General features: G+C 40.1%; 1 pseudogene across 1 annotated transcript; it reads left to right on the top strand.

Annotated features, from left to right (window-relative positions):
• The first annotated feature begins 23 nt into the window (after window positions 1–23).
• On the top strand, window positions 24–1,670 carry LOC116531845 (annotated as a pseudogene). The gene has a single exon (XR_004260616.1). The product of XR_004260616.1 is annotated as a tyrosine-protein phosphatase non-receptor type 1 pseudogene (transcript).
• Window positions 1,671–18,744: the final 17,074 nt, after the last annotated feature.

Below are 18,744 nucleotides of genomic sequence, written 5' to 3'. Positions count from 1 at the left end.
TTTTTTTTTTTTTTTTTTTTGCAGGTTTGAAGGTAAGAATGTTTTGATTTTTAAGAATTTATTCGGCAGCAGCGGCGACTAGGGCAGTGGCAGGAGTCGGGGCTTGCAGCGGGCCTCGGGGCTAAGAGTGCGGCACGACCTAGAGCAGCAGACAGCACAGTGCGCCAAGAAGGAGGCGCAGCAGCCGCCCTGACCCATCATGGAGATGGAAAAGGAGTTCGAGCAGATCGACAAGTCCGGGAGCTGGGCGGCCATTTACCAGGACATCGAATACAAAACCAGTGACTTCCCGTGTAGCGTGGCCGAGCTTCCTAAGAACAAAAACCGAAATAGGTACAGAGATGTCAGTCCCTTTGACCATAGCCGGATTAAACTACATCAAGAAGATAACGACTATATCAATGCTAGTTTGATAAAAATGGAAGAAGCCCAAAGGAGTTACATTCTTACCCAGGGCCCTTTGCCTAACACGTGTGGGCACTTTTGGGAGATGGTGTGGGAGCAGAAGAGCAGGGGTGTCGTCATGCTCAGCAGAGTGATGGAGAAAGGCTTGTTAAAATGCGCACAGTACTGGCCACAAAAAGAAGAAAAAGAAATGATCTTTGAAGACACAAATTTGAAAATAACATTGATCTCTGAAGATATCAAGTCATATTATACAGTTGGACAGCTAGAATTGGAAAACCTTGCAACCCAAGAAACTCGAGAGATCTCACATTTCCACTATACCACATGGCCTGACTTTGGAGTCCCGGAATCGCCAGCCTCATTCTTGAACTTTCTTTTCAAAGTCCGAGAGTCGGGGTCACTCAGTCTGGAGCACGGCCCTGTGGTGGTGCACTGCAGTGCGGGCATCGGAAGGTCTGGGACCTTCTGTCTGGTTGATACCTGCCTCATGCTGATGGACAAAAGGAAAGACTCTTCTTCCGTTGATATCAAGAAATTGCTGTTAGAAATGAGGAAGTTTCGGATGGGGCTGATCCAGACAGCAGACCAGCTGCGCTTCTCCTACCTGGCTGTGATCGAAGGTGCCAAATTCATCATGGGAGACTCTTCCATGCAGGATCAGTGGAAGGAGCTTTCCCACGAGGACCTGGAGCCCCTACCAGAGCACGTCCCCTGGCCTCCCTGGCCACCAAAACGAATCCTGGAGGCACACAGTGGGAAATGCAGGGAGTTCTTCCCAAACCACCAGTGGGTGAAGGATGAGACTGGGGAGGATAAAGACTACCCGATCAAGGAAGAAAAAGGAAGCCCCTTAAATGTGGCACCCTACAGCATAGAAAGCATAAGTCAAGACACTGAAATAAGAAGTCGAGTCATGGGGGGAAGTCTTCGAGATGCCCAGGCTGCCTCCCCAGCCAAAGGGGAGCCGTCATCGCCCAAGAAGGAGGAAGACCATGCACTAACTCACTGGAAGCCCTTCCTGGTCAACATGTGTGTGGCTACGGTCCTCACGGTCGGTGCGTACCTATGCTACAGGTTCCTGTTCAGCAGCAACACATAGCTTGACCCTCCTCCACTGCACCTCCACCCACAGTCCACCTCTGCCCGCAAAGCCCACATCAAACTAGCAGGGATGCTGCAGTAGGTAACGGCGTAGAGAGTCGGGCCCTGGACGGACGTTGGTTCTGCACTAAAACCCATCTTCCCCAGATGTGTCTCAACCCTCATCCTTTTACTTTTTGCCCCTTCCCCTTTAAGTACCAAATCCAAAAGCCAATTTTCTTTTTTTTTTTTTTTTTTGAGGATAGCAGAGTACCATGCTGGTGGTGCAGAGGGAAGGGGCCTGCACCCGTCCCGGGGCTCCCCCAACCCCAGGGCTCCCTTGTGGAACAGCCCGGTGGGCGGCACACTAATAGCCCCCCTCAAATCTGCAGGGAGCAACTCTCCACTCCATATTTATTTAAACAAATTTTCCCCCAAAGGTGTCCATAGTGCACTAGCATTTTCTTGAACCAATAATGTACTAAAATGTTTTTGATGTCAGCTTTGCATCAAGAGCTTTACCAAAAAGTACAATAATAAATTCTCAGGTGGTACTGGGAATGGAAGACTTTGCCATCAGCCTGCTGTGTCAGACCAGTACTGAAAAGGAGGACGGATGTGAGAAGCCATTACTTAGTGATATTGTGGGTAACGTGAGAAGATAGAACAATGCTATAATATATAATGAACACTTGGGTATTTAATAAGAAACATGATGTGAGATGACTTTGTGTGGCTTATTTTCCTCCCTGTTACCTGCTAGCTGTAGTTCTCAATCACCACTCCTCCAAGTGTATTAGAATGCATATACGGTCTTCTTGTGTCCTGATGAAAAATATGTGCTTGAAATGAGAAACCTGGATCTCCGCTTACTCATGTGCCCATGTCCAAGTACACCCTGCCTGTGCATGACCTGATCATTACATGGCTGTGGTTCCTAAGCCTGTTGCTGAAGTCATTGTCACTCAGCAATAGGGTGCAGTTTTCCAGGAATAGGCATTTGCTAGATTCCTGGCATGACACTCTAGTGACTTCCTGGTGAGGCCCGGCCTGTCCTGGTACAGCAGGGTCTCGCTGTAACTCAGACATTCCAAGGATGTGGAAGCCATATTCACACCTCATGCTCTGGACATGATTGAGGCAAGCAGAAACCCCTCCACCTTTGGGATCAGCCTCCACTATTCCAAGTCAGCACTCTTCTTGAGCAGACCATGGTTTGGAAGAGAAGCAACTGCTGGAAAGCACACTTCTTAAACAGCCTGGGTGACGGTCCCGTAGGCAGCCTGCCACCATCTCCGTCCTGGTTCATCTTGCCGACAGAGGCGCGTCTGCCCCACCCTTGAACCCTGTGGGGCCCACTGGTGCTCACGACTCTTCCTGCAAAGGGAACTTAAGACCTCCACGTTAAGTGGCTTTTTAACAAGAAAAATACGGAAGCTGTAGCTCCTGAGCTACTCTCTTGCCAGCATTTTCACATTTTTCCTTTCTTGTGGTAGAAGCCAGTACGGAAAGATTCTGTGGTGGAACATTCGAGGCGTCACCCCGCAGAGCTGTGGTGAGATATGGATAAGGCTTAGGTGCCAGGCTGTAAGCATTCTGAGCTGGGCTTGTTGTTTTTAAGTCCTGTATATATATGTAGTAGTTTGGGTGTGTATATATAGAAGCATTTCAAAATGGACGTACTGTTTAACCGCCTATCCTGGAGAGCAGCTGGGGCTCTCCACCTTGTTCCGCGGATGTTAGAGAGGTAGCGAGCTGCTCTGCTATATGCCTTAAGCCAATATTTACTCAACAGGTCATTATTTTCTACAATGGCTGTGGAATCAACCATTTTTACAAAAATAAAAACAACAACAACAAAAAATTAATTCATCAACTGATCAAGCTTATTGTGAATTTGAAATTACTTTTTAAGATGTTTGTCTTTTGTGTTCAATGCCTTTAGGATGGACACTATTATTATGATCTTTTGGGCATAAGTAGGTGAGGCTCAGATATTACCACATTTTACACCTTCATGTAAAAAGATACAACTTTAACTTTCAAGCACATAAGTATAAAGTCTGTATTCCAATAATTATTTCCTACCCTCAATAAATTTTATAACCGATCAAGTTTTCTTCTTCATTTTGGCCAGTAGATAGCTTCAGATCAAATTAGAGGCCCACTTTCAGTAATTTCATACAGCCATAGCCATGCATTTCTAGTCATTAATCTTTCTCTGATTTTATTATTTTTCATTTACCTTGTTTCTTTAAACTATTTGTTTTTTCTTCTTTTATACATGTTTATAACCTCAAGTACTTTGTTGGAGGAGTAGCTGACAAGTAAATATATACAAGTGGTGCCTATGGCAGGGATTTCTTGCAACCTTCTGTTTTCTGAAGGACACTTTAGGAAATTTGTTATTGCCTCCAATGACCAGCACTTCTAAGGATACAAATGTTTTCCTAGTCACTTCCTAAGAGATTTCTGTACCACCCTCTTACCTTACAAGTGCAAACATCTCTGTGGAGGAGTCACGCTGCATCTACCTAAGGAAGCTTTCCAGCCACCTCAACTTTGTTGTTTTATTCCTGAGGGTCAGTAGTCTTGGAGAGTGGTCCTTTGAAACAAAGTTGTGGAAAATGTCTTAAGAAGTGAGGGCCATGTCATCTTACACTCATGGACACTGTTTCCTACTGCTGCAAGTATTGCAGTATTCAGAGCTAACTTGCTGTCAACTCTCTGACTATACTACAAGTTCTGTCTTGTTTTTTTGAAGCATAAATGGTTACTTTAACTAAGATAATGAGAGGTTAAGTGATTCTGCTATGACTTTTTTTTTTTTTTTTAATAGACACGGGGTTTCACCGTGTTGGTCAGGCTGGTCTTGAACTCCTGACCTCATGATCCAGCCGTCTCGGCTACTCAAGTGCTGGGATTACAGATGTGAGCCACCACACCTGACCTTTTTTTTTTTTTTTTTTTTAGATGGAGTCTCACTCTCTTGACAGGCTGGAGTGCAGTGGCACAATCTTGGCTCACTGCAACCTCCGCCTCCCAAGTTCAAGTGATTCTCCTGCCTCAGCCTCCTGAGTGGCTGGGATTACAGGCACGCACCACCACGCTCGGCTAGTTTTTGTATTTTTAGTAGAGACGGGATTTCTCCATGTTGGCCAGGCTGGTCTCATACTCCTGACCTCGTGATCCCCTGCCTCAGCCTCCCAAAGTGCTTGGATTGAGATGGAGGGCCCATGAAGGAAAATTTCCCGACTGCCCAAAATTAGCTACCTCAACTGCTTTTATCCGCTTCTATACATCTGCTGCCTGCTGACTAGCTGAAAGGCCACCTGAAAACTGCTGTGCTGCCCAAAACCTCAGGATGTGTCCCTAGCCTCTAATGTATAAAAGCTGTGTGCTGGCTCAAGTCGGGGTTCAAACTTTTGGATGCAGCACTTCTGGGCCCCCTGGCGTAATAAAGTGTGTTTCTCCAATCCTCTGAGTGCCACTTGGGTTTCTCGCCAGGTAAGATTTTCCGGAACAGGATTACAGGCATGAGCCACCCGCTCCCGGCCTTCTGCTAAGATATTTTAAGAATAAACTTTGAACTGCAAACTCTTTAAGAATGGTAATTCCTCTTTGAGAAGCTGCTCTTCATGGCCTTGAGTCAGCAAAAACAGCATTAATATCATCATCCAGAGCCAGAATGGGGGTTGGTGTGTCTGAAATGACCTGTAGAATTTTGGGGCCAGGTGCCACATGTGTTCTGTTGACTCATTTGGTCATATTTTTTGCAGGATTAACATTGGTAACTGCCCTTTTGATTTAGAAGACATTCAGCAATGCTGTTTTACCATCTAGGACCATTTTTTTTTTTTTTTGACACTAAAAATGTAAAAGAATCCAGTCAAGAGATTTATCATGCCCTCCATATACAAAGTGATTCTGCAGCATGTTATCTGAGAAATCATAAACCAATATTGAGCCTGATGGTGTAACTTGGAGTTGTAAGCACTGAGAGCTGTTGATTACGATTTTTATACTTAGATTTCTGAACTCAAGGTAGAAATGTGCTTTTCAAGTTTTTGACAGTTTTACCCAGTATACTGATCTCAGGTGAACTTAGTAAGGTGAGAGATGTTGAAGTGGGCTTTAGAATAGTCTATCCTGTTTTAGGCTATGTTTAGGCCATGCTTCTGATCTCTCTCTCTGTCTTTCTCTCTCTCTCTCTCTCTCTCTCTCTCTCTGTGTGTGTGTGTGTGTGTGTGTGTGTGTGTGTATGTGTGTGTGTGGTGTGTGACAGAGTTTTGCTCTGCCATCCAGGGTGGAGTGTAGTGGTGCAAACTTGGCTCACTGCAACCTCCGCCTCCTGAGCTCAAGCTGTCCTCTTGCCCCAGGCTCCTGAGTAGCTGGGACTATAGGTGCACTTCAACACGCCTGGCTTTTTGTATTTTTGATAGAGAGGGGGTTCACCATGTTTCCCAGGCTGGTCTCAAACTCCTGAGCTCCGGTGATTCACCTGCCTCAGTCTCCCAAAGTTCTGGGATTACAGGTGTGAGCCCGTGTGCCAGGCCTCTTGTTCTTCACCTTTAACAATTTTACTCTGACTTCCTGTATGCCTAACACTTTCATCTCTGTAAAACCATAACTCTATATCCTAATAACCATTTTAAAACCCAGGCATAATCCAACAGTATCACATAGACACTCCCACCTACACTTTTTTCCCTGAGTGTTTCACTTCTCTGCTTTATACTTGACCACTGCTAAACTCAGATACACCTAGTCACTGTTACCAGAAGGGAGGGTCTGGGTCCTAAACACTCAATGAACACATGTTTAAGGTTTAAAAAGTATATAACTCTCTGTGCTATGACATTCTGTTGCTAAGAGAGATCTCCAAAATATTTAACAACCAGAATGCAACCAGCACCAACAGTCAAAGGTGACTTTGCAAGCCCTAAAACTTGTAAGGCTATAACTGCATATCAGCTGAATCTCAGCACTAGATAAAACATTTCTGTCAGATGAATACTAAAGCATTTTATTAATACAAACATAAGGTCAGTCTTCTATTCTTTCATTTGTTCAGTCTTTATTGCAAACCTACTATGTCCCATATCCTATATATAGTACTGTTTATGTAAGGCCTATGACCTAAAGGAATTCAAAATCTAGTCCTAGAATTATAAGATATTTGGAAACTACCGTCAATATTCTACTAAATCTAGAGAGATAAATACTCTGGGCTGATGGAAAACTCTCATCTTAATAGTTTTGACAATCTAAAAATGATAAGCACTGGGTTTTCCTTTGTACAAGATCATTACAAAATGGATTTGAATTTTTTTTTTTTTTTCAATTCTGGAGCTCCAAAGAGCTGGACAAGGAGAACTGAGTTAACTAAACCCTTAAGAATAATGCCTAGGAAGGAGATAAAATATTATCTGCATTACCACAAAGAAAATAAATTTTCATATTACCTTTGGATTTTTGTACATTTTTAAAAGAGCATTTATTTCAAAGAGGATTATTCTAAAATTCTTTGGTAGTTGGTGAGCAGCTGAAACTACGGACAGTAGAGGAGAAAGAAAGGAGAACAGATATTCAAGGTGAGCACTGAGGAGGCTTGCATGCTTAATGATCAGGAATTATCCAGAAATCTTGTTTTGTGTGTGGTGGGGAGGGTGGCTCCCACCAGGCTGCGGCTAATTATCCAGATGTTGTGGCTGGACTGAATGATGTGGGAGGGTTTGCTCTGCAGGAAATGAGCTTGATGAATGTTCCTTTTCTTCAACATGTGGCAAACTGAGCACATATTTGACTTAGGATTTTATTTTTACAGCAAAGCCAAAAAGACATAGGAGTCTAATTTTTTCCTTTAAATTATCATTTACTTGGATGCCTTCTGAATAAGCGAAACATGAACAAAACTATCAGGCACTAGGAAACTCCTGGGAAAGAAATATCTCTAAGTATTTTATGGTTGTCATAAGGGCGTTGAATCTCTTAGCCTAAAATTTTCTGGACACTGACTTGTCTTTAAAACATCTCGAAATCTGAATTAGACATGGTAGGTAAATAAAAAGCTGCTCAACAGGTAATGCTGTCTGTATGAGTGAATACATTGATGGGTTGAGGGGATGCATAAATACATGGGAGTAAAAAAGGATGGCGCACCCTTTTTTTTTTTTTTTTTTGAACACTGAGAAAGTTTGAGAACTGCTATTTTTAATAGAATGTTCTGCAGAGACATCAACATCTGTGAAATTTTCATACATTTAATGAAGAGTGATCGATTGTTTATTGAAGGCAGGAGCAATTATAATCATTTCCTTTTATCAGAAAATTCTTTTTCCGTAAGTTCTCTTCCCCAAATGATGAAGGAAAATGTAAAAATTACTTTGTCTGATTTTTCTCCTGGGAAGGCACCACATATACCAGCAGTAACCCCACTGAAGGCTTGGTTAGGGCAGTAGAGAAGCAATAAACAACTACACTAATGCAAAAGGAAGATTACTTAATCATTGTTCAGGCTTTTTTAGCCATCTTGACCATGCCTTTAAAAGCTTATCCATGGAGGAAATTGGACTTCTAGGTGTGGCAGTGGTCCCAGAAGTCAACTACTAAAGTACTTTGTTTTATAGTCTCCTCTATAATGGGTAAAATGCCTCCACAAAGGAGGAAAGTTTTGAGCAAATATAGTAATCCTGAGTCTCCGTACTAAGTGTGCTGACAGAAAAGTCTTTTCAGATATTTCGCCAAGGATAATAAATTCGAACATATTTCACTAAAAACACATTAATACATTTGTTGTACTTTAGAAATGATACTCAACAATTTACTTTAATCATAGTACATCTAAATACCATATATTTGTAAAGACATGACTGTTCCGAAAAAGAAAGGATGTTATAAACTTCAGGATCTTTCCAACTGAGATCATATCTGTATGATGTTAGTCTTAATTAAGAGATTATATGTTTTTGTCTCAGACAAATATATCTGAGGAAACGAAAGGGTATTCTGATCTATATACTCAACCTGTCATAGTGTTCAGAAATCACTGATTCTATCCTTATAAGTTGTGGCATCCACAAAATCTTTACAATGGCCTCATCTCAGGAAAGAGCCTAGCTGGTTACCAAATCCTGTTTTCTCTGTTGAACAGACACACAGTGGTAACTGCTTTGGAACTCTTTTTGAGACAGAGTATCACTCTGTCACCCAGGCTGGAGTGCCGTGGTGCAATCTTGGCTCACTGCAACCTCCACCTCCCAGGTTCAAGTGATTCTCTGGCCTCAGCCTCCCAAGTAGCTGGGACTACAGGCATGTGCCACCATGCCCGGCCAATTTTTGTATTTTTAGTAGAGACAGGATTTCACCATGTTGACTAGGCTGGTCTTGAACTCCTGACCTCAGGTGATCCGCCTGCCTTGGCCTCCCAAAGTGCTGGGATTACAGGCACGCGCTACCACGCCCAGCTGGAACTTATTTTTAGTGCTTGAGATATCTACGTGTATAAACTTTCTTGATTGTGAATCTTCAGGGAGGAGATTCAAATACATTTAATTATTTTTTGAGCATCAACTAAATGCTCAGCACTATGCTAGGTACTGCATCTGGGAGGGAAGATAAATGAAATCGAATGCTAACCTGTTTATTTAGAGCACACATATTTGGCATCTGCAAATGTCTAGAATATTTGCCAATTGAAGTAAATAAGAAAGCCTCCAAGTGCAACCATTCTTTCCCAAACTAGCTGAGAAGATGCAATGTGTTTGGCTAATTTTCCAAGCAGAATAAAGGAGTTTTCCATTTGATAGGTGATGTCTATACACGTCAAACCCTGATAGTAACTATGTATTCCAATTTTCATAAAATGGAAACAAAGATTATGACAATAAAGTTTATTTTCACCAAAATGTGCCCAAACTCAGGCAAAACTTATAGTTTTGTACTATTTTTGAAGTAAGGTGCTTAAAAGGCTCAAAAAGTCAAGGACTTTATTATAATTTTCCCAAGGACTTCTCTTAATCCTTTGACATCCGAATCATTTTCTTTTGATGTATCCTTCTTGTTAATTTCGTTTTCCGGTGTCATTCTTGTTAATTTTATTTTCTTCATTTGTTAACTGGTCTTATTTTGCTAGATCCTCAGTTGTCGTAGTGTTGCATGTGGTAGGAGCAGTTCTTCAGCATCACTTTTACCAGCTTCGTGCAATCTTGAATGTTTTTGCAAGATTTGCCATCTGTCTGCATTGTATTGTCTGGCAGTATTAGAAAATCATCCAGAGACTGATCAACATAGGCTCATATTAAGCAGGAAGAGGTGCTTTATAGAGGCTAATTTTAAAGGGGGCCAACTCATTGGTGAATAATTTGTGTTCTGATAAGTTGTGCTTCACTTCACATCCTCTTAATGATTCCACGTACATGAGGCATCTAAAGTAGTCAAATTCTTAGAAGCAGAAGGTAGAGTGATGATTGCCAGGGGCTGTAGAGTGGGGGGAAATAAGGAATTGTTCAATGGGTATAGATTTTCTGTCATGGAAGATGAGCAGGTTCTAGAGCTCTGCTGCATAACAATGTGCATATAGTTAACATTAATATACTTTACTCTTAAAAATGGTTAATATGGTACATTTTATGTTGTATGTTTTTTTTTTAAACCAGAATAAAAAAGTTTGTTTAGGAAACATTGTACCTTGAATCTTTTGGAGGGGCATTCATCCTGAGTATTGGCATAATGTTAGCACTGAGAATCATTCCAATTAAGATGTTTCACTTTTCTTTAGCCCGCCATTTATCAAACTCATTTGACAACAGAACATTTTTTAGTTGTTAATGAAGAACACTTACTAACATTCTGGAAGATATCAGTATTATGGGAACTACAGTTTGGAAAATACTGTCCCCAGAGTTCTTCCCCCACCATAGCATAGAGAGGAAATATTTCCAGGCAGCTGTAATAGATTTAGTTTTGGAGATAACATATTGAACAAAGCACATTCTGGAAGAGTCACACCACTTTTAGTTCTTTGAACATTTATAAAAATAATTGCAGTACTTTGGGAGGCCGAGACCAGCCTGGCCAACATGGTGAAACCCTGTCTTTACTAAAAATACAAAAAATTAGCCAGGCATGGTGGTGAAGGTCTGTAACCCCAGCTACTCAGGAGGCTAAGGCAGGAGAATTGCTTGAACCCGGGAAGTGGAGGTTGCAGTGAGCTGAGATCGTGCCACTGTACTCCAATCTGGGAGACAGAGCGAGACTCCATCTCAAAAGAAAAAATTATTGCAATAGTGAATACAAAGCAAGAACTATGGAAATATATTTAATAAAATCTGTACTTAGATCAGTGGTTCTCAAACCTGGCTGAGTCTCCTGAGTTGCTTTAAAAAACATAGCTCAGGCCTCACTACCCAGAGTTTCTGATTTAATACATTTGAAGATCAGCCAAACTTGGGAGCCATTGCTTTAGAAGTTGGAATTTTGAATAATTGCATACAAAGAGATTCAGAATTGTTTGAAATTTGCATAGTACCTCTAATATAATGAAATGAGGGCACAGATCTTGGATGAAAACAGGACAATAAAGATAAAAATAACTTGGACTGGAACCAGGACAAGAGTTTCATGGCTAAGGATTTCATGAAGGGATTGGAAGTAAGTCAAAACCCAAATCCCTGTTAGTGATGCTTGAACTTATTTGTATATTGGTGTATATATATTCATGTTAAAGTTAACTGTTTAAGAAATTACATACATAGTTCATTCCATAGTATTGGCATGATTACTCTCAATCTGTAGGTCTTTATTTACAAATCTTTTCCATGATCACCGATGCACTTAAACTGGATGTTCTCCTTTGAGAATTGTGGTAATAATTTTTGTCCACAGAGTGGGCAGACAAGCCAAAGAGTATTCCTTGCACAGTGATAGTATAGCAAAACCTATTTCTGTCTGGATTCTATTGTCTACATATGAGACAAATTTTAGGAAAGAAAGTCAAGGAATCGAGTTAGAAAAAGAAACTCAAGAAGAATGTAAACATAAAAATATGAGAATATGGCATAAAAATAATGTAAGACTGCAAACTCTCATGTAAAATCAGCATGAACTTACACCCAGGCAACACATAAACCATTTAATAGGTCATATGAGAAGATGGATCACAGCAATACCAATCAAATTAATATGATTGATTTCAAGAGCCAAATAATCTTTTTGAAAAAAATAACAAAAAAAGAAAAAAGAAAAAAAAAGCCCTGCTGAGCAGTCTAGGGAAAAAAAAAAAAAAAAAAAAAAAAAAAAAAAAAAAAAAGCCCTGCTGAGCAGTCTAGGGAAAAAAAAAAAAAAAAGAAAAAAAATAACAAAAACTGAAGTGGTGGTCTCAGTCTGGAGATTTTGAGTTAATACATACTCAATCTGGACAGAAAAGTTCTAGAATGCAAAGCTAATTATATTCCCTATCTGTAAGCCCTGCTGATTACTGAATGATATTGGATAAGTTCCTTTGCTCTCCCAGCCTTTCTTTCCTTAACTGTAATAATGTAAGATGATAATTACATCTATTTTGTAGGCTTTTTGAGTATTAAGGTAATGTAAGTAAAGCACTCAGAACAAAACCTGCCATATGAAAAGCAGTCAACAAATAGTAGCTGTTATTATTATCAGACATTGATATTTCATTGTGGACATATTTCAGACTCTTTATAGAGCCAGAATTACTAAGGAAAGAGTAGTGCCATGTGGGTGGAGAGTAGAGTTTGGGATTAGAGAATGACAAGTCACAAATTTACTTGCTGAGGCTAAGATGTCTCTCATGGCATTCCAATTTAATCCTTTTTCTTGTCCAGAAGTTGGATAAGTCTCATTCCAGATGATGTTTATTTTTTATGTCTATATGTTATTTTACATTTAAAAACTTTCTTGACTATATTGGGGGAGAAAGTGACCTTGATATGCAAATTCTAATTTTTATGCAAGTAATGGCTCCTGGTAAATTATTCTCTTAGACCAGAGCACTCAATATGGCCACTGTAAAAGAACACTTTTAAGATGTGATAGCTCATTTTCCAAGAAATTGTTATCAGAATAGAAGCAATCACTTAACACAGGGAAAACCTTTCTTAAGGTAGACATATTTCTTGTCTGTGGGAAAAGTCATTAGGGTGGGGGTTTGGGGCTGAAAGGCAGAATTAGTCACTTTCCAAGTGCTGTGTTCTTTGTCTAATGCTGTCTGTGATATTTGGGTTTCTAAGGTCACCCAGCAATGCTTCTGACCCATGGCTTTCTTAATTTATTTTCTCACCTGAGTGTACACTTGAAATACTATAGGCCACCATGCAATCCCCTGTTTGATTTTATTATGATTGTAGGGTTAAGAAAGTAATAAAAGGTTAAGGTGATATGCAAATTTCTCAATGGATAGGCTCAATCCTTCATCTTCTGCCTGTGACCAACATTAGCTCCTACCACTCACCATCCCAGGTACTCTTTTCCATGTTGCTCATCTGTCTAAAATGTTCCATATTTTCTGGTCTCTGTGTTTTTGCTCATTTATTAAGTCACTCCATAAAGATGCATTAAGTGGCAGCTATGCGCTGTCAACTATGCTAAGAACTAGAATTACAGCAGTGAATATGACAAACACGGCCCTGGCTTTAAATACTCTTCCTCTCTGTATTTAGAAATGCCCATCATCCTTTAAGATCCAGCTTCAAGTAATCCGTAGTCTTATTTTATGTCCCTCTCTTTGACAAACTCAACCTACAGAACCTCTTCTTGCTCTCAGGCAGAACTTAATTTGTACACCACTCATTTGACTCATATGGTATATTTTATTTTGTTATGGTTGTTAAAAACGCTTCTGGCTGCAAAAGATAGGCATTGGAATATCTAATTAACAGCACCTAAATCACAGAACTATGAAGAAGGAACGGCCCAGGGTTGATCTGGTATCCCAACAATGTCCTTAAGGAGGCAGGTTGCTCTGATACCTTCCACCCTCCCTTCTTCAGTGAGTCCATGATGTCTTTCCTCATGGTTTAATAATGGCTGCTGTAGCTCCACATATCACATCATCACAATACCATATCCAAAGCAGGACCCAAGAGGGCATCAGTGGCACCAAAAGAGCCTTTTATTCCTAAGCTTTTCTCAGATGCCGTAGCTGATTTTCAGTCACTGGCAAAGAGGTACAGCATTTCCATTGCTGGCTTAAATAATTTATGATACATCCTCTAGGCCTGAACAGATTGTTGCTAGAATAATGTTGGGATCTGTTAGGAGAGAAAGAGTGAGAAATAATTTTTGGCTCAGATGCCAGCCATACATGCCAGAGTACTCATGATTTTCATGTGTTTATTTATTAGCTGTGCTACTTTGTACAAATTAACCTTCCAAATTCTTAGTTAATGCATCTACAGAATTAGGCATAATAATGCCTATCTTGCAGTGTGGCTGTGAGCATTAAGTGAAACCCTGCGTGTAAAAATGCCTCAGATATAGAAGATGCTCAAGAAGTGTTTCCTATATAAACAGACTAGGCATGGCTCTGGAATAACAGACTTCTAACTTTGTTTCCAGATTTTGATCTGTATTATTTGTCCCAGCTTATACAAATAACTACAGTGAAGCTTTACAGTGTTGGTTCTGTCCATAGACTAAGTGATTGCCCATGAATGCAATAAAGAGTGTTAAAGGATACTCCTAAGTCTAAAAAATGCCTTCTTCACAATTCCTATTGGTTCATGCCTCCTGTTTTAATTAAATGACCCTGAGAAGGAAAACATAGTAAACTGTTATCAGGCAGTAATATCTCAGTATGAATTTTATGATTGGATATTCCAATGATAGTTGGTTTAGAGTAGGTTAAGGGAGGGAGGATAGGTCTAGAATACCAAGCAGAAGATGATTAACTCATTTTTCCATCAGGTTCCAGAGCTCAAGATATAATAAATTATTATTAGTTCATACTAAGGCGTGAACATCTAATTCCAATATAATGTGCTCAATAGTCTAGCCATATATATATATATATATACACACATATATATATATATATACACACACACATATATATATATATATATATATATATATGTATATATATATATACTTTCACATTCAGGTTGGACTCTGAAATCAGACAGATCTGATTTTGAATTTCATCCCCCAGTTAAGTGTGTGATCTTGAGACAGCCACCTAGCCTCTCTGAACTAGGTTATCTACCTGTAAACTAATTGAAAATAGTAGCAATAATCTCATACAGCTGAACACATTAAATGAGTCTATAAAAAGGCTTAGCACACATCTAGTACATGGTGTGTCTAAATGTTCACTATAATTATTGTCATTTATTAATTTAAATATTATTATCAAAATCATCTTGTGGTATAGAAATAGCAGAGAAGATAATTCTCATCTTGCCTTTAAAGAAATGAGTACATAGGCTGGGTGCAGTGGCTCACACCTGTAATCACAACACTTTGGGAGGCCAAGGCAGGTGGATCATCTGAGGTCAGGAGTTCAAGACCAGCCTGGGCAATATGGTGAAACCCCATCTCTACTAAAAATACCAAAAAATTCGCTGGGTGTGGTGGCATGTGCCTGTAATCTCAGCTACTTGGGACGCTAAGGCAGAAGAATCGCTTGAGCTTAGAAGGTGGAGGTTGCAGTGAGCCGAGATTGTGCCATTGCACTCCAGCCTGGGTGACAGAGCAAGACTCCCTCTCAAAAAGAAAGAAAGAAATGGGCACATAGAGTTTAACTGATTTGTTTTATATTTCACAGGAAGTTATAGCCAGGACTAGAATCTAGACCCCCCAGCACATAGCCAGAGGTTCTTCTGCTTAAAGAGTTTTTCAAGGACCTCCATGCTCTCCATGATCAAGGCTGATTCCTACTGACATAGCCAATTTATGGCATCTATTTTGATAAAACAACTGGATTAAAAAACATGTCTTTTTAAATGGCTTTTAACAAGCGATATATGCCACAGACATTCCTGACAGTTGTTTCAACTACCCTCTCAGCCTTCTGAACCAGGCTCAGGAAGTATCAAGTTTATACAGGGATTGGAAATCATAGATGGGTCAAGATCATTTGTGGTGGGACACAACCTTGTTGGTCATCTTCACTATTCTCAGCACTTAGCTCAGAGCTTATCACATGGCAGGTAGTTAATCGATCTACTTGCAAAATGAATAAACTATTTGGTAGTTTTTACGAGCTGAAAGTTTATTATTTTATTTTTACTTTAAAAAATTTTTTTGTTTATTTATTTTTTTGAGATGAGGCCTAGCTCTCTCACCCAGGCTGGAGCGCAGTGGCACGATCTTGGCTCACTGCAGTCTTTGCCTCCCAGGTTCAAGTGATTGTCCTGCCTCAGCCTCCCAAGTAGCTGGGATTATAGGCACTGGCCACCACGCCCTGCTATTATTTTATTTTTTAAGATGGAGTCTTGCTCAGTCGCCCAAGCTGGAGTGCAATGGCATGATTTTGGCTTACTGCAACCTCTGTCTCCTAGGTTTAAGTGATTCTCCTGCTTCATTCTCCCGAGGAGCTAGGATTACAGGTGTGCACCACCATGCATGACTAATTTTTGTATTTTTAGTGGAGACAGGGTGTCATCATGTTGGCCAGGCTGGTCTTGAACTCCTGATCTCAGGTGATCTACCCCCGCTTGGCCTCCCAAAATGCTGGGGTTATAGGCATAAGCCACTGTGCCCAGCCCTACTCCTTCAATATTCTTGTTTGGATGAATGTTGGACAACAGGAATAACTTGAGTAGAAAAAGAGCTTGGTTTGGCATCTGGAATGAAGAAGGGCTTCCTTTGAAAGACTCCATTTCTACTAGGAGTTTCTACTAAGACTGAACAGAAATATGCTATTAACCATTCTTAGGTTCTCATTTTTCTCATTTTTCACTCTAGGATTATGCTGTTTTTTTCTTTTTTTTTTTAAATGATGACTCTCTGAGGCCACCTATTCCATCTTAATTGAGAGACCTAGCTAAGTTTAAAGAATAACTAGAAAAAAGAAAAGTTGTATATTCAATCCAGTAAATAGAGAAGTGCTTCAACATTTCTTACTGCAGTTTGGTTTTAACAGATAGAAATTAAAGAGCATTCTATATGAAAGTTGTGGCCTACTTTTTTTATTTTTGGTGAATTTTGTTCTGTGACTTTTGTTTGTCTTAAATCAAACACATTCGGAAGTGGATGAAGAGACAGTTATTCCTGAGACATTTATTCTCAAAGTGTGGTCTTGGGAGCAGGTGGGGCTGCATCACTTGGGAACTTGTTAGAAATGCAAATTCTCAGTCTGGAGCCTGAGAATTTTACAGGTGTCAAAAGAAGTAGTCAAATAGTGCTTAGGATTACAGGCTAGTTTTTGTATTTTTAGTAGAGAGAGGTTTTCACAATGTTGGCCAGGCTGGTCTCGAACTCCTGACGTCAGGCGATCTGCCTGCCTCGGCCTCCCGCAGCCTCCCAAAGTGCTGGGATTACAGGCATGAGCCACTGCACCTGGCCTTAAGAGCTGAAAAATTAATGGATTGGATTTTTTTTCTTTGTGTAAAAATATCATGCACTTATCTATTATAATTGGATCATTTGCACGGCACACATCTTGTTCTAAAGACAGAACATAAAAATGAATCAGTCAGGCTGGGTTTTTAATTTCCCCAATATAGACCTGGACTTTGGACAAGTTTTCATTTTATAAAAGTTTGGACTTTAATGTGTCTTCTGCGAGACTGCTCACAAATCACTTCCTACAGTGAGGGCTAATTTCCTAAAGGGGTAAAAAAGACTAATCCGTGGAGACAAACTGCGCTAGATCTTTCTGCCTTCTTTAGAAATGAAACATTTTGACGGTGGTTTTACTTTTTTCTTAAACCAAATACCACGGATATATCTTGCAAAGTAAATAAATGAAGCAGCCCTGAATCAGGAAGAGATGACAATCTCTTTAACAGTGGGCTTTCTATAGTTAGGACTATCATTATTCTCTCCTTAGGCCTCTTCTGGGGCTCTGATAGCACATTTGTTTCCCCTTTCATCCCTATTCCTAAGAAAAAGTTTCTTTTCAGTCCTTTGGATTCCATGGTAGATGTAAATTTTCTCATTCAGTAATTTATTATTTTGTCATTTTGTTTACTGAGTGTTTGTTTTCTGCCAGGCACTTGTAAAAAGTCTTAGGAGTCAGAAATGAGTGAGGCATGGTCACTGCCCTCAAGGAATTCACAGCCTTGTGGGGGCAGATAGACAAACAAACAGATAAATTATAAAGCAACATAGTTAAGTGCTATTACTGAGATATAAGACAAATGCTGTGGGAGTCCAGTTCTCTCTCTCAAAAGTATCTGATTTATCATCTTTATCTCTAATCCTGAAAGAGAATGCAAAGTCCTCATTAAATGATTTTAAGCCCCAGAGAACAGGCTGGAGAGAGATTTTTGGCAAAGGGTGCCTTCCCATTGTCACTGAAATAACGCAAGAGGCTGCCTACCCCATCTTTGTGCAAGGACAGTCTTGCTAATAATAGTGTATCTTCCAACAAATTAACAATACAGCATCTGGCTCAGAAGGAAGTGCTCCCGTCAGTTAGCTGAAAGAAAGGCATGTAACATGTCTGCTGGGAGTGGTCTGAAGCAGTTGTGGAGAGGAAGATAGCTTGACATAGAGGGTGACCTATTTTCTGAGACTGCCTCTAAAGCAATCATCTCGCCTGGTGTGGCAAGTTTAATTGAAACTAAGCAACTAAAACAATAGAAAGCAAAACATTTTCTATAAGCACTCAGACCTAAGAAGTTACTGGGTCTTCTGTCAGTCCCAATGAGTCGATTCAGAAATAACATTTTTCATTTTGAAGAGCAAAGCTTAACTGAAGCTCTGCCATCCCACTGTTCAGCAGTGGGGAAAGGCCCCTGATATTAGGCCCTCAGCCTCTAGGTCTGGGAAGTTTCATACATGATTTGCCTAGCAGAGGAAAAACTTTAGCATTGTTGTCTATTAATAAAGTAACAAAAAAATATCGATAAGTATCCTTGTGTCAGGGAAAATGTATTGGGGAACCTATACATAATGGATGCTGAATTGGTCATGGAATTATAGAAAGTTTTATATACTGTTCCATTTTGTCCTTTCTGAATGCTGAAATTACTGATGACATTGTTCTCTTGTGAATGTTGGTATCATGTGTGAATACAGCCTTTGCAAAACCATCACTCTCTGAAAGAAGAGTATAAAAATATAGTAGTG

Source organism: Sapajus apella, unplaced genomic scaffold (genome assembly GCF_009761245.1).
Source record: "Sapajus apella isolate SASKATOON/1434 unplaced genomic scaffold, GSC_monkey_1.0 scaffold73, whole genome shotgun sequence".
Classification (NCBI taxonomy): domain Eukaryota; kingdom Metazoa; phylum Chordata; class Mammalia; order Primates; family Cebidae; genus Sapajus; species Sapajus apella.
Note: the sequence above shows the minus strand (reverse complement) of the source record. Positions and strands in the feature narration are given on the sequence as shown.